Raw genomic sequence first — 16,272 nt, forward strand, 5'->3', positions numbered from 1 at the left:
TTACTTATCCATACTCTTTAGTCACCCCACATATTGTTAGTATTATTATTTTAAACAAAGAGCTAAGCTGACAATCAAGAATGAGAAAAGCAAGATAATTTATTTACTTTCATTTATTATTTCATTGGAGTTCTCTTTTGCTTGTGTGGATCTGAGCTTCAGACTTATGTCGTTTTTCTAATCCCTGTAGGAATTCCTATGTTACTTGCAGTGCAGAGCTCCTGGCAAGGCATTGTCTACTATTGTTTGTCAGATTGTTTATTCCTCTACTTTAGAAGGACAGTTTTCAGCAATTGACATGATTCATTTTTCTCTCCTCACGTTTTCTTGGGTTCTAAGGAGACCCAGTGGTCTCATGATTGTGCTCCCTGTTCCCCTGCTGCATGTCCACTCCCACCATGGTCGGAGTTCCATACTACAGTCAGGTTCTGCCAGGCATCCTGAAAACCTTCCAGAGGCTTCCCAGCATAGAAAAAAATGAGTGCATATCTGGGCTTCAGCAACTCCAATATTCAAAATTCATCTAGTTCCTCACTCCCTCTAACCCACCATGTGCCAGCCCCCACTCCCCCACTTTTGTTGGGGCTCACATTCAAATTAGGGCCTTTGTCTTTGTTGTTTTCTTTTCCTGCATTTTTCTCCCCTAATATCTTCATGGTTTAGATTCACGTCTTTCAGACCTTAGATTAAAAGCCTCCTTATTGACCGGGCCTGGTGGCTCCAGCCTGTAATCCCAGCACTTTAGGAGACCAAGATGGGTGGATCACTTCAGGCTAGGAGTTTGAAATCAGCCTGGCCAACAGGGTGAAACCCTGTCTACTGGGGAAACCAACTCCCAATATTTCAGCATGTGTTCTTTTCTATTTTCCCTAAGTGTCGGCCAGTCTGATAAATAAAGAGTACAAAAGAGAGTCCCAGCACTTTGGGAGGCCGAGGCGGGCAGATCACAAGATCAGGAGATCGAGACCACGATGAAACCCTGTCTCTACTAAAAATACAAAAAATTAACTGGGCGGGGTGGCGGGTGCCTGTAGTCCCAGCTACTCCGGAGGCTGAGGCAGGAGAATAGCAGGAACCCAGGATGCGGAGCTTGCAGTGAGCCAAGATCGCGCCACTGCACTCCAGCCAGGGGGACAGAGTGAGACTCCGTCTCAAAAAAAAAAAAAAAAAGAGTACAAAAGAGAGAAATTTTAAAGCTGGTTATCGGGGGGAGACATCACATGTTGGCAGGTTCCGTGACGATCCCCGAGCCGCAAAACCAGCAAGTTTTTATTATGGGTGAGAATAGGGTGTGGGTCAGAGAGATTAAATGCTTCAAGGACAATAAAATATCACAAGGTTAATGGGGACAGAGTGAGATCACAGGACCAGAGAAAAATTAAAATTGCTGATGAAGTTTCATGTCCCACTGGGCACTCATTGTCATTGATAACATCTTATCAGGAGACATGGTTTGAGAGCAGACAACCAGTCTGACTAAAATTTACTAGGCAGGAATTTCCTAATCCTAATAAGCCTGGAGGCACTACATGAGACTGGGGTTTATTTTATCCCTTATCTACAAACATATAAGACAAGGGGTTTATTTTATCCCTTATCTACAAACATATAAGACAGGCACTCCCGGAGTGGCCATTGTAGAGACTTCCCCCTGGGAATGCATTCTCTTTCTCAGGGCTGTTCCTTGCTGAGAAAAAGAATTCAGTGATATTTATCCTATTCACTTTTGTAAGAAGATAAATATGACTCTGTCCTGTCAGGCCCCGTGGGCAGTCAGGCCTAATGGTTATCTCCCTTGTTCCCTGAAAATCACAGCCATCCTTTTTCTTTTGGGTGCCCAGATTTCATATTGGTCAAACACACATGCTCTACAAACGATTTGTGCAGATAACACAATCATCACAGGATCCTGAGGCGACATACATCCTCAACTTACAAAGATGACAGGATTCAGAGATTAAAGACAGGCATAGAAAATTATAAGAATATTGACTGTGGAAGTGATAAATGTCCATGAAATCTTCACAATTTATGTTCAGAGATTGCAGTAAAGACAGGCATTAAGAAACTATAAAAGTATTAATTTGGGGAACTAATAAATGTCCATGAAATTGTCACAATTTATGTTCTGCCATGGCTTCAACCGGTCCCTCCATTCAGGGTCCCTGACTTCCCACAACACCTGTCTCTTCTAAAAATACAAAAATTAGCCAGGCATGATGGTGCATGTCTATAATCCCACCTACTCAGGAGGCTGAGGAAAGAAAATAGCTTGAACTGGGAGGCAGAGGTTGCAGTGAGCCAAGATGGCGCCACTGCATTCCAGCCTGAGCGAGAGAGAGACTCTGTCTCAATAAATAAATAAACAAATAATTATCCTTATCATGGAAACCTTCTCTGGTAAGTCACGTAATAGAAGTCATTTGGCATTCTGGGCTGCCTAGCATCACAAAAACATTCTTATATGATGGAACATTCCAGGACAATTGGGAAATAGGTCCTTGTATAGAACAACAAAAATGAATGGAAGGAATATATATTCCCGCATTAAGTCCTCTGCAAAATAGAATGTTAACAAAGCAGCAAAGTTTAGCCAAATTTAATACTCCTAGTAATGAACTTTAATCCTAAGAAATAAGAGTGAAATGTCAGTATGAGATTATGTTCTGTGACAGAAGAATGGCTAAGACATCAGTGCCACAGTATAAATGTCCAGGTGTTAGCCCTGGTAGAAACATCCTAAGCAAGGCATTGTTTAAGGCATTGTTTAAAAATCACATACCTTTTTTTTTTTTTTTTTTTTTTGTGGAGACACCCTTGTTCCTATCAGAGTGTGTTTTGATACCATTGCTTCAATTTTATGAGCTAATATCTTTGTGATATACTTATCATCTATATAAATTAAGAATTGTCATCTATGTGTAATACTACATAGGATAATACTGAATAGGAAACAGCAAGATATTACTACAACCTTATTAGAATGACTACAATTCAAAAAATCAAGCATACCAAATGCTGGTGAAGATACAGAGCAGCAGAAGCTCATTCACTGCAGTTAGAAATGCAAAATGGCACAGTCACTGTGGAAGGGAGTTTGACAGTTTGTTACCAAGTTGCATATTGTCTTAGCATACAATGCCACATGCACACTCATAAGTATTTATCCAAGATAAATACAAAAATGTCCACACCAAAACATATACAGGAATGTTCGTAGCAGCTTTATTCATAACCAACAGAAACTGAAACCAAGAAAGATGTCCTTCAACATTTGAATGAAAAAGCAAACTGTGGTAAAATGAAATACCATTTTGGAATAAAAATAACAGAGACTACATTACCTTATATGTAGAAATCCCTAAAGAGTCCATAAAGCAAAATTGGAACTAATAAATTTAGCAAAGTTGCCAGATTGCAAATTGACACATAAAAATCAGTTGAATTTCTGTACACTAACAATAAACTACCTAAAAAAAAAAAAGAAATTTTATTTAAAATGGCATAAAAATAAAATATTTAGGATTAAATTTAATGAAGGAGGCAAAAGATTTTTACACAGAAAACTCCAAAATATTTCTGAAATCAAAGAAATTACAAGTAAATGAGAAGACATCCTATATTCATGGATTGGGAGACAATTTTTATTAATATATCAGAACTACCCATTGTAATTTTGAGTTGGTGTGATCTCTCAAAGTTGTGATGGTGCTTTTCTGAGAAATAGAAAACTCCATTCTAAAATTTATATGGAATTGCAAGAGACACCAGATAGCAAAAGTTATATTGAAAACCAGGAACAAAGTCAGAGGCATTACACTTCCTGATTCCAAAACTTATTACAAATCCACAGTCAAAACAATGTGGTACTGATATAAAGACAGGTGTCACATTGTAAATGTGATGAAGAGAACAGTGAGCTCAGTAAAGGATTCTAAAAAAGATTTTAAAGACCATTCAATTAGGAAATATAGTCTTTTCAACAAATGGTGTTGAGAAAACTGGGTATCTGTATGTGAAAAAATTAAACTGGATCATTCCATCATACCATATAAAAAATTAACTCAAAATGGATGATTAAAGATCTAATAAGACCTAAAAAGAACACTAAACTCATACAAGAAAACAGAGAAAAGCTTCATACCATCAGATTAGCAAGGAATTTTTGGATGGAACACCAATTTTTGGATGGAACACCAAATCACAGGCAACAACTAAACAGATAGATAAATTGTACTAAATTAAAATGAAAAACCTCTGTGAATCAAAGGACGCAAGTCAACAGAGTGAAAAGGCAACCTATGGAATGACATAAAATATTTGTAAATCATATATCTGACAAGAAGTTAATATTCATAATATATAAAGAACTCCCACATTTAACAACAACAACAAAAAATAAACCTTTCCCAATTAAAAACTGTCTAAAAAACTTGAATGGACACTTCTCCAAAAAATATACACAAAAGGCCAAGAAAACATGAAAAAATGCTCAACACACTAATCATTAGGGAAATCAAATCAAAACCACAAAGTGATATTCTCACACCGGTTAGGAATGCCAGTATTAAAAGCAAAATCAAAACAGAAAACTAGTGTTGGCAAGTTATATGGTTAGGCTTTGTGTGCCCACCCTAATCTCATCTTGAATTGTAATCCCCATGTTCCCCAAGTGTCAAGGGAGAAACCAGGTGGAGGTAACTGAATTATAGGGGAGGTTTTCCCCATGCTGTGCTCATGATAGTGAGCGAGTTCTCAGGAGATCTAATGATTTTATAAAGGGCTCTTTCCATTTCACTTGGCACTTCTCCTTCCTGCTACCTTATGAATAAGGTGCCTTGCTCCCCCTTCACCTTCTGCCATAACTGTAAGATTCCTGAGGGCTCCCCAGCAATACTGCACTGTGAGTCAATTAAACCTCTTTCCCTTAAAAATCACTCAGTCTCAGATATATCGTATAGCAGTGTAAAAATTAACTGATACAGCCAAGATGTGGAGGAATTAGGACTCCTGTGCACTATTGGTGGAAATGTAAAATGGTATAGCCATTATGAAGAACAGTATGATGGTTCCTGAAAAAGTTAAAAATATAGCTGCCATATGATCCAGAGTGTCTCCTCTGGGTTTATATTCAAAAGAATTGACAGCAGTTCTGAAGAGATGGTTGCAATCCCATGTTCACAGAAGCATTGTTCACAATAGCTAAGAAGTAGAGACAATCCAAATGTTCATTAACAGATGAATGGATAAACAAAATGTGATATATACTTGTAATAGAATATTATTCTCCCCCCAAGTGGAAGGGAATCCTTTTACGTGATACAACATGGATAAACCTTGATGACATTATGTTGAGTTAAATAAGACAGTCACAAAACAATAAATCCTGTATGACAGCACTTATATGGGGTACCTAGAGTAATAAAATTCATAGAAACAGAAAATAGAACGGTGTTTTCCAGAGCCTGGGTTAAGAAGGGAACAGAGGGTTATTGTTTTAGGGGTATAGAGTTTTAGCTTTTAGCTTTTTTTTTTTTTTTTTTCTTTTTCCCCCTGCTCCAGCACAGAGGTGCGAGGGCTCTATGGAGTCTAGAGTTTCAGGTTTTAGAGTTGAAAACTTTATGAATGTTTGTTGCACAACAATTTGAATATACTTAAAACTGCTGCACACTTAAAAATGATTAAGATGGTACATTTTATATGTAGTGTGTCACAAGTAAAATTTTTAAAAAATCATGACAAATCATATAAACATTCAGATATGTGGCTCTTCCTTTAAAAACCAGAAGCTCTGGCAACTGTAGACCTCCACTGTTTCTCAGATATTTCACAGTTTCCAGTTATCCTCCTCTTTGTGCATTTGCCTGCCTGACTTCTATAGATTCCTGAATGGCAATGCTGAAATGGCCAAATGCCAGAGTCAGACGCCGTTTCCCTGTGTTCCTTCGCTTGCTATACTAGATCCCAGTAAAACTCAACCGTATCATAAGCATCTCATTGCTGGCCTCCCAGTAAAACCAAGAGGCAACGGTGACAATAATACTGTCTTTCACACCATGGTTTGTGCTCCCAGAGTAATGCCTGGTAAAAACAGGGTAACTAAAAAGTTTGCTGAATAGAAGGATTTCCAAGAAAATCATTTTCGAAATTTAGAAAATCCCAGGGTGGAAAGAATATGTGACAAGGTGATATAAATGCATTACAAATAAGGTGCTGACTTTGGAAATGAGGAAAAGTTGTAGCCTAAAGGCAAATAAACTACATAAATGCTATACAGTAGTCCTCTTCTTGAACCCATGGTTTCAATTACCTGCAGTCAACAATGGTACAAAAATGTGAAGTGGAAAATTTCAGAAATAAACAAGTCATAAGTTTTACATTGTGCACTGCTCCGACTAGCATGACTGGAGCACTGCTCCAGTCCCCCCATGGACTTGAATTATCCCTCTGTCCAACATGTCCAGATTGTATACACTACTCACCTGTTAGTCACTTAGTAGCCATTTCATTATCAAATTGACTGTCATAGTATCTCAGTGCTGTTTTCAAGTCACCCTAATTTTACTTAATTATGGTTCCAAAGTGCAAGAGTAATGATACTGGCATATTACAATAGTTCCATTATTATTATTATTATTATTATTATTATTATTATTAGTTGTTGTTGTTGTTAGTATCTTACTGCGCCTAGTATATCAATTAAACTTATTCATAGTTACGTATATACAGGAAAAAACATGGTATATATAGGGTTTTGTACTATCTGGTGATTTCAGGAATTACCTGAGTGTCTTGGAACATATGCCCTTTGAATAATGGAGGACTACTCTACTCCGCTGATAAAGTTGGTTTTCATGAATTATGGGTTAAAAATTTCTGAAACTGCTATACCTGTACACTGTATTTGAACTATTAAAACATATTTGATGAAGAGCGAGGTTTCTCACTGTTGGAGTAGGAGGTTACAGATAAGCAAGGGGAAAAGATTAGAATGGTCTATGTGGTAATAGATAGTATACAGTTGGGAGATGTCATTATGAACTCCTGTTTTGCCTAAATTAGATATAGGTTATTGCACATAGAAACATTTATACCCTTATGTAAATAAACAGGTTTATAAACCTACTAGATTTTTCTTGCTCTGCCAACTGGAGGGTTTAGAAGGTACTGTCACTCCAGTGGAAATGAGCACACCTAGTACCTAGATCTTGGTATCTAATACTGTCTTCCAATACAGAGGAATGGATGATTCAAGGACTGGGGCAGGATGTATACAAAATGAGCCTGGATCATTTTATAGTGAAACACACACACGTGCGCACACACACACACACACACACACACAGAGAGAGAGAGAGAGAGAGAGAGAGAAACATACAAACACAACAATGATAGGGCATGTCAAAGGGGCAAAGGAGCCAACTGAAAGAGCACCCAATGGCCAAAGCTGAAACCATCTGAACAACAAAATAAATCAGGTAATATTGGATTTTAATTCATTATATAAAATATAGATCAATGAGTCCTCAGTGACATAAATGATTGAATAATTAAATGGGGTAGGAATAGAAAACTCTGTGCAGAACAATTTCAAATAATTCATGCAGATAGACTGTACTCATGGAGGTGAAGTATAACATGTCACTTCTTAAATATGGGCTGTCCATAGTGACTTGCTTATGAAGAATGCAGTATGAAAAGGAGGGGTGGGGAGAGAAATTTAGTGTGTAGAAATGTGACAACACTACCTCAGGAAGTTTATCAAGGATAATATCCACAATGAGAGTCCTATTTATTGCATTCACACTTGATGTGATATGAGGAAAATGACACTTTACTTCTGTGGTCCCCTTCCCCAGATCACATATACCTAGTCTAATTACGAGAAAAGAAAATCAGAAAGATTATAATTGAGGAATATACTACAAAATACCTGACCAGTACATCTCAAACTGTTAAGGTCTTCAAAAACAAGAAAATCTGGAGAAACTGTCACAGCCAAGAGGAGACTAAATAGACCGAACAACTAAATGTAATGTGATATCCTGAATGAGGTCCTGGAAATAGAAAAAAAGACATTAGGAGAAAAACTAAGAAATGTGAATGAACTATGGACTTTGGTTTGTAAGAACACATGGATACCGACTCATTAACTGTGGCAAGTGTACCATAGTAAAGAAGGATGTTCATGTAGGAAACTGGATGTGGGATACATGGGAACTCTCTGTGCTGTCTTTTCAAGTTTCTGTATATCTAAAACTGTTTAAACACAACCGTTCTATTTTTACAAACAATATATTTTTATTTACAATGATCTCATTTTTCCCCCTTTTTTGTTTACTTTTATTTATTTTTCTCTCTCTGGAATGTCAGCTCTTTGAGAGTGAAAGTCATTTCTCTATTATTCAAAGTGCTGTGTATTGATATAATGCTAATGAGCAATACACATACAGGTACAATGAATGAAATACTGAAATACCCTCTCCACTGTAATCTAGATGCCCCATTAATTTCAGAAAGAGTTCTTCTCCTTTCCTGTATATTTTCCTTCCTTCTTCTTTTCTGTTTTCAAATAATCCTCTCTATATTCATCTGGCATAACAGCTCTTCTACCAGCTTAGGAAGGAACCTCCAGACAGCAGCCCTTGGTTTACTTATGTTTGTACACATAAAACCATGGGATTAAAGGTGGATCAACACAATTTGGATTTCAACCTATTTTGAAAATATTCCTTTAAAAATCATTTGGACTTTAAGTCATCCCTAATATATTTTTATACTTGATGCTTTAGGATTAATCTTGTATCATTTTTAATGACAGGTTTTTGGATTGCAACATATCTATTTATGCATATTGCCAATTGTAGATTTCTGAATAAACAATACAATTTGATAAGCTGAAATTAAAGTTCCTTCTTGTTCCCACAATTCCCAGTTTATTATCAGTCACTTCACTCTGCTAACCACTGAAGCCACTTCCAAATCACTAGTTTTTGATTTTCACTTCTTGCGTTTCTGGGATAACTCCTCTTTTGCTCTAAGTTGTAAACTATATCCATTGGACATACATTTTCAAATTTGCTTTTCTTCTCTTTCTTTGAGTAAAGCAGTGCATGTGTGTGGCTGAAACTATCTTTGTTTTACTTAGGGATTCATCTTATTTCAAACAGCTATGTTATTTAAATGTTGGGTATGTTCTGGCGTTTGTCTTATGGTCCTTGAAATGAGAAAGCAAATGGGTACATATGGTCAGATACTTTTTAGTCTATTTCACTGGAGTTCCATATATTTACTGAATAATTTTGTTGAATAAAATATTTCTCTTATAGGAATACATAGACATTCCATAATAAAGCATTGTATATGAAATTTCTCTTATTTTAATTAACCCAATATTTTTTTCTAGTAACAAAAGGTAATATTTATTAAGTAAATACAAACTTCCAAGCTGCTCTCTAAGTAGTAAAACATATAATCTTCATAAAACTACTAGTTAGATATGATTATTACTATTATTTCATATATGAGAAAGATGTAATGTGGAGAGATTAAATCAATTGCCCAGGGATATACAGCTGTCAAACTATGGAAATAGAATTAAAACTAATAGAATGTAACTCCCAAGTCCAAATTTTAACAAGTGCCTGCCATTTGAAGAAAGTAGTTTGGGGATGATTTTGTGATAATAATCTTTCTTCTGAGAATATAATGAGAATTAAAACACTTGGGTTTTTTTTTTTTTCTTCAAGAATGTTATAGAGCTTGGGCATTGAGGGATTCTTGTAATTATCCAGCTTTCTGCCAAGAATTTGAATCTCATCTGATGCCAAGTGTCTGACTGTTTTTGAGGGTTCCAAATCTGTGGTGTGTAGTGTGTTAACAGAAAAACGCTTTCTTTCCTACAGAATTTGAAATGAATTTTCTTATTGCCTGTCTTCTGCTTACTTCCACAATGGGGAATATTCTTGGCTTCTTTCTTTTCCCATTGACACTTTCCTCCACCTTCTTCGTGCCTTTGATGCCTCATTTAGCTCCTCGCCTACACAGAATTTGATTTCATGGGGCCTGAGAATTGTCCTTCTCTGCTTTATTCTAACTCTGCCCTTAGAGCCCTTCCTCTGCACTCACTGTAGAGTCTCGCCTTCGGTCTAGCACGAGGTGGATCCTGGGCCCCTGTGCCATCCTCTTCTTCAGCTGTCCCCCATGTCGGTGGTAGTCGGTTTCTACTGTTACATGTTGCCTCACACTCTCCTATTGAGGTTTTCCAAGACATCTCATGTTAAATTACCATTTGAAAAGCCTGAATTATTTTCTATTGACTAGATCATGACAATTACAAACATTTGTCAATATTTCAAGTTTTCCTGGGCTCTTAATGAATGTTGCTGTATTTCTCCTTGTAGAGTTTCAGTAAATGTTAGTTGATTAGGATAATAAATTGGATAAGAAAAGACACAAAAATAGACACAATATCAACTGTAGAGACTGTAAAATAGTGAGACCTTGTCTAACTGAGGATAGAGCACCTCCGGCTAGAATTACATGTCAAATATCTTGAAATATAATACTTAAATTGTTTTTTTTAAAATTTATTATTATTATACTTTAAGTTGTAGGGTACATGTGCATAACGTGCAGGTTTGTTACATATGTATACTTGTGCCATGTTGGTCTGCTGCACCCATCAACTCGTCATTTACATCAGGTATAACTCCCAATGCAATCCCTCCCTCCTCCCCCCTCCCCATGATAGGCCCCGGTGTGTGATGTTCCCCTTCCTGAGTCCAAGTGATCTCATTGTTCAGTTCCCACCTATGAGTGAGAACATGCGGTGTTTGGTTTTCTGTTCTTGTGATAGTTTGCTAAGAATGATGGTTTCCAGCTGCATCCATGTCCCTACAAAGGACACAAACTCATCCTTTTTTATGGCTGCATAGTATTCCATGGTGTATCTGTGCCACATTTTCTTAATCCAATCTGTCACTGATGGACATTTGGGTTGATTCCAAGTCTTTGCTATTGTGAATAGTGCTGCAATAAACATACGTGTGCATGTGTCTTTATAGCAGCATAATTTATAATCCTTTGGGTATATACCTAGTAATGGGATGGCTGGGTCATATGGTACATCTAGTTCTAGATCCTTGAGGAATCGCCATACTGTTCATTGCTCAGTGAAATAAAAGAGGACACAAACAAATGGAAGAACATACCATGCTCATGGATAGGAAGAATCAATATCGTGAAAATGGCCATACTGCCCAAGGTAATTTATAGATTCAATGCCATCCCCATCAAGCTACCAACGAGTTTCTTCACAGAATTGGAAAAAACTGCTTTAAAGTTCATATGGAACCAAAAAAGAGCCCGCATCTCCAAGACAATCCTAAGTCAAAAGAACAAAGCTGGAGGCATCACGCTACCTGACTTCAAACTATACTACAAGGCTACAGTAACCAAAACAGCATGGTACTGGTACCAAAACAGAGATATAGACCAATGGAACAGAACGTAGTCCTCAGAAATAATACCACACATCTACAGCCATCTGATCTTTGACAAACCTGAGAGAAACAAGAAATGGGGAAAGGATTCCCTATTTAATAAATGGTGCTGGGAAAATTGGCTAGCCATAAGTAGAAAGCTGAAACTGCATCCTTTCCTTACTCCTTATACGAAAATTAATTCAAGATGGATTAGAGACTTAAATGTTAGACCTAATACCATAAAAATCCTAAAGGACAACCTAGGTAGTACCATTCAGGACATAGGCATGGGCAAAAACTTCATGTCTAAAACACCAAAAGCAACAGCAGCAAAAGCCAAAATTGACAAATGGGATCTAATTAAACTAAAGAGCACAGCAAAAGAAACTACCATCAGAGTGAACAGGCAACCTACAGAATAGGAGAAAATTTTTGCAATCTACTCATCTGACAAAGGGCTAATATCCAGAACCTACAAAGAACTCAAACAAATTTACAAGAAAAAAACAAACAATCCCATCAAAAAGTGGGCAAAGGATATGAACAGACATTTCTCAAAAGAAGACATTCATACAGCCAACAGACACATGAAAAAATGCTCATCATCACTGGCCATCAGAGAAATGCAAATCAAAACCACAGTGAGACACCATCTCACACCAGTTAGAATGGCGATCATTAAAAAGTCAGGAAACAACAGGTGCTGGAGAGGATGTGGAGAAATAGGAACACTTTTACACTGTTGGTGAGATTGTAAACTGTTTCAATACTTAAATTTTTTAAATAAAAATGTTAACTCATAAGTTTTAACATCTCAAACCCTTTGCTGTAACAATCTTTAGTAAGTCACTCTCTTCCCACCTTCTTTCATTCACCCCACACAAATTTTAATTCACTCTGATTGTGGAGCTTAAAATTAGTGATGGGTACGGTCATCACCTTTTCATTTTTTGAGATGTTTTCCAACATGAACAAATTTAATGTGAGGACCAGCCTGTAATCAGGTGTGTGTAGTCTCTTTTGGAATGAATGGAACATTATCATTTGATGACTTGAGATAGCTCAAAAGTATACAGGGAGAAATATGTCTAAGGCCACAAAAATGGCTGGAGTTATAATACTTGGTTTATTTAAATTTATTTTCTGTTTAGCTGGAGACCTGCTCAGGCTAATTAACAAGCTCCTGACATATAGCATCACACAATCCAAGGAAGCAAATGGAAACAAATTACTAATTAGTGCTGAAATAATTAGATGAGTATCGTCTTTTGCCATGAAAATGTTAACAACATAAAAAAGTCCACTTCACATTAGTAATCTTTAAAGTGTTTCTTTCACAGTGACCCAGTGTTGAAGGTTTGGTCACAGAGGGTTTTGTATTCTTTAGAAAAATTATATTTAGATGATCAGATATAAACTATACTGCATGATTTTATAATAAATTAGGAAAATATTTTGACTTTCACAACAGAAATGAGCCTGTATTAAACAACATTAAATATTTAATTGAAAGAATTACAGGTAGTGAAAATGAAAGAATGAACAGTTGTTTTTATTCAGATATAGCTCAAATAGAAGACTCAAAACTATAATTACCACACGATTTTTATTAAAAACAAGCATCGAATATTCAGTGTACACATAGTATCCTCTTGTATATAAAAATTATTACTACAAGTTGTTTCGTCCCATAAAGAACTTTATCTTTTAAGGTGGCAGCACCCATAAAACAAGGCAGTAATAGTTTGAAGGCACAGCTGATAAACATATGGCATAGGCTGAGTGTGGTGGCTCATGCCTGTAATCCCAGCACTTTGGGAAGCCGAGGCGAGTGGATCATGAGGTCAGGAGATCGAGACCATCCTGGCCAACATGGTGAAACCCCGTCTCTACTAAAAATACAAAAATTAGCCGGGTGTGGTGGTGGGCACCTATAATCCCAGCTACTCGGGAGGCTGAGGAGGGAGAATTGCTTGAACCCAGGAGGCAGAAGTTGCAGTGAGTTGAGATCATGCCACTGCACTCCAGCCTGGGCAACAGAGTGAGATTCCATCTCAAAAACAACAACAACAAAAAAAAACATACAGTATAAAGTATTATTAGATTCTACAGTGGACAATGTGTAACATTTGCTTTATTTGGGGATTTTTATACTATTTCCCTGTAATTGTGCTCTGTATATTCAAGGATTGTGAAGATTTTATGTTTAGTGAGTAGCAAATAATTATGACCACAGCAAATGAAATTTAAAAACTTAACTGTTCTATGTTAAGAAAAGCACTGAGGTTGCATTTTGAGAACAAGAGGACTGCACTTTGTATTCTTATTACTCTAGATGTCATGAAAGAAATCATATTGATTTCAGATAATTTTCCTCATCAATAATTGGAATGAAGTTATGTACTTCTACTTACATCAAGGAATGTTTTGATGATTGGTGTGAAAAATATCTATGAAATCTTTTTACGTCTCTTTCACTAATCAATATCAAAAAGAACACATGCTTTATTGCTCTTAATGGCTTCCCTTAATGTGTAATGTTTTTTGTTACTAATCAGTTTTGTGATTTCTGCAGAGTCATGGAAGTGAGGTGGTCAATCCCAGCAGTGAATGGAAACAGTTCTGGTCCTGGATTTTCAAGCCTGCATGCAACATGTTACAGACATATTTATTCAGTCCCCAGTTTATGAAGTGAACATAGTAACAGAATCAGCAGAGCTGTAGCCATTTCCCAGTCCAGTGATCTGACAAATTGCTGCTCCAGTCAATCTGTCAAGATGTCTCTCTCATGCCTCCTCTTTCTTCCCACTAAGTTGTAGTTGTGGACTAGCTCTCTATGGATGCTCTGCTGCCCCAGGTTGCTATGGAGACCACAGTGATAGTAGATAAGAAAGTAAAAGCTGCTCTTTTTCCTCCTCTTCTTACTAACAAATGTGAACTCTTATCCTACCCTAGACTCCAAATATAACTGAGGCAGATAGGGTGAGAATGACGGGACTTCAAAGGCATGTGGGGTTTCCTTTCTAATCCTCCACAAGGGCAGGGAGCCCAGCTTCCCCATCCCTGCCTACTTACCACCTGCTTTGCAAAGGAAATGTTTGTGAGAATCACCCTCAGTAGTTTTTGTAACACTGTCTCATTTCAAAGTATTATTTGTGAGTTCTCACACTCTCATTGTGAGTTCGCAAACTCCCAATGAGCACTCATTCCTCTAAAATCTAACAGAACATAACCCATTTCAATCTTAGGTCTGAAGTAAATAGTCTATAGATTATAAAATCAGCAATCGTTTACTTCAGTTCATTTAGAGAGCAGAGAGACAGAGCTTGAATTCCCTGTTTCTACAACATTGCTGAGGCCTCAAAGATGCAAGGATTCTAGGCAAGTGGCCTCTGAAAAACGCAATTATGGAATATGAGGGGGCTAATGCATTAGCACTAAACTATGCCTAATATATTGCCATTGATATGTGTACTCCTTACCTGCAGGTTTATTTGCATTGAGATAATGATGCATTTAGTTTGGAGGAGAGTTGGTATGATGCTGACATCTGAACCTGAGCTCAGAGCATGAACACAAGAAATTTCCCAAAGATATTTTATTTATTGATTTTTCTTATCATTCAGGTACCAGGTGATGGGAATGTCCTTTAGGACTCTCTTGGGAAAAAAAACAAGGCTTGAAGTAGAATAGTAGACTCGAAAGAAGTCTGAGATAAAATAGAAAGGTGACAATATTATAATTTTATGGGTTATTTTTAGATATTCACACTAATTTTCATGTAAGATGGGGGCATAAATTACTTCTAAGTATGTATTAAATATTGAAGAGTCCCATAAAGTGCCTGCATCTTGTACAATTTGATAACTATCTTAGTGGTTTTTACAGTTATCCTATGTCTGACATTTTTGTGCATAGCAGACCTCTCTGAAGGCTGAAATTTAAAATAATCATGAAGTGATAGAATGGATCTATGTACTTTTTTCATGTATTTAGCAACATATAAGGCAGACAGTTTTCTCGCTACTCATTTAATACGTTATGTTTGGCATACACACATCTAATTTTAAGTGTTTAAAATTACTGGACTCTCAAAGAAACCACTGTTTTCTTGTGGTGGTACAGCTGTGTTTCTCCCCATGCAGGCTTCAGTCGCCATGAAAGTGCTAGCACAGCTCACTCCATGGTGGCCCTAACAATGCTGCTAATGGTATCAGGGTATTTATACTGTACTCAGTGTATATCAAAGGGGATGGCATTTAAAATTCAGAATAGCATGTTCAAATGACTCACGCAATGGACTGAAATGACAGTATATGGCAGGGAACAGTGTAAGCAATTCTGCAATATTTACTTCTTAGTTCCATGTTGTGCAAACATTTTGTGATAATGTGCATAAACAAATATTTAGCAACTGTATTCTGAAGCTGCGAATCTAATGTGGGCGTGATAGGGTTTACCTTTGTTTTCAGATCTTGATAATTCTTTATGCTTGAAGTAACCTATACAAAATTCTATTCAAATAAGGATAAGTGTTATGACTTCTTTCTTTTTCTTCACAAATTCTACTTAAATATGGTACGTAGTTTTCAAGCTAAACATTTATATAGCTATGGTTTTACTATTATGAATTTAGAGTAAATATGTGTATAAGTTATTTCCATCTAATGTGGTTATATCAAATATGTGTGAGGCTTTATGTAAACTTATGTAAACACTCTGGATTTTCTTTCTTTCTTTCTTTCTTTCTTTCTTTCTTTCTTTCTTTCTTTCTTTCTTTCTTTCT

At 36.7% G+C, this 16,272-nt stretch overlaps 1 protein-coding gene across 1 annotated transcript in view; it reads left to right on the forward strand.

Moving 5' to 3' along the window:
• SNTG1 (syntrophin gamma 1) overlaps window positions 1-16,272 on the forward strand; it is an 895,276-nt gene that overhangs the window by 559,449 nt on the left and 319,555 nt on the right. The window lies entirely within an intron of this gene.

The sequence above is a fragment of the Papio anubis genome, chromosome 8 (genome assembly GCF_008728515.1).
Source record: "Papio anubis isolate 15944 chromosome 8, Panubis1.0, whole genome shotgun sequence".
NCBI lineage: Eukaryota > Metazoa > Chordata > Mammalia > Primates > Cercopithecidae > Papio > Papio anubis.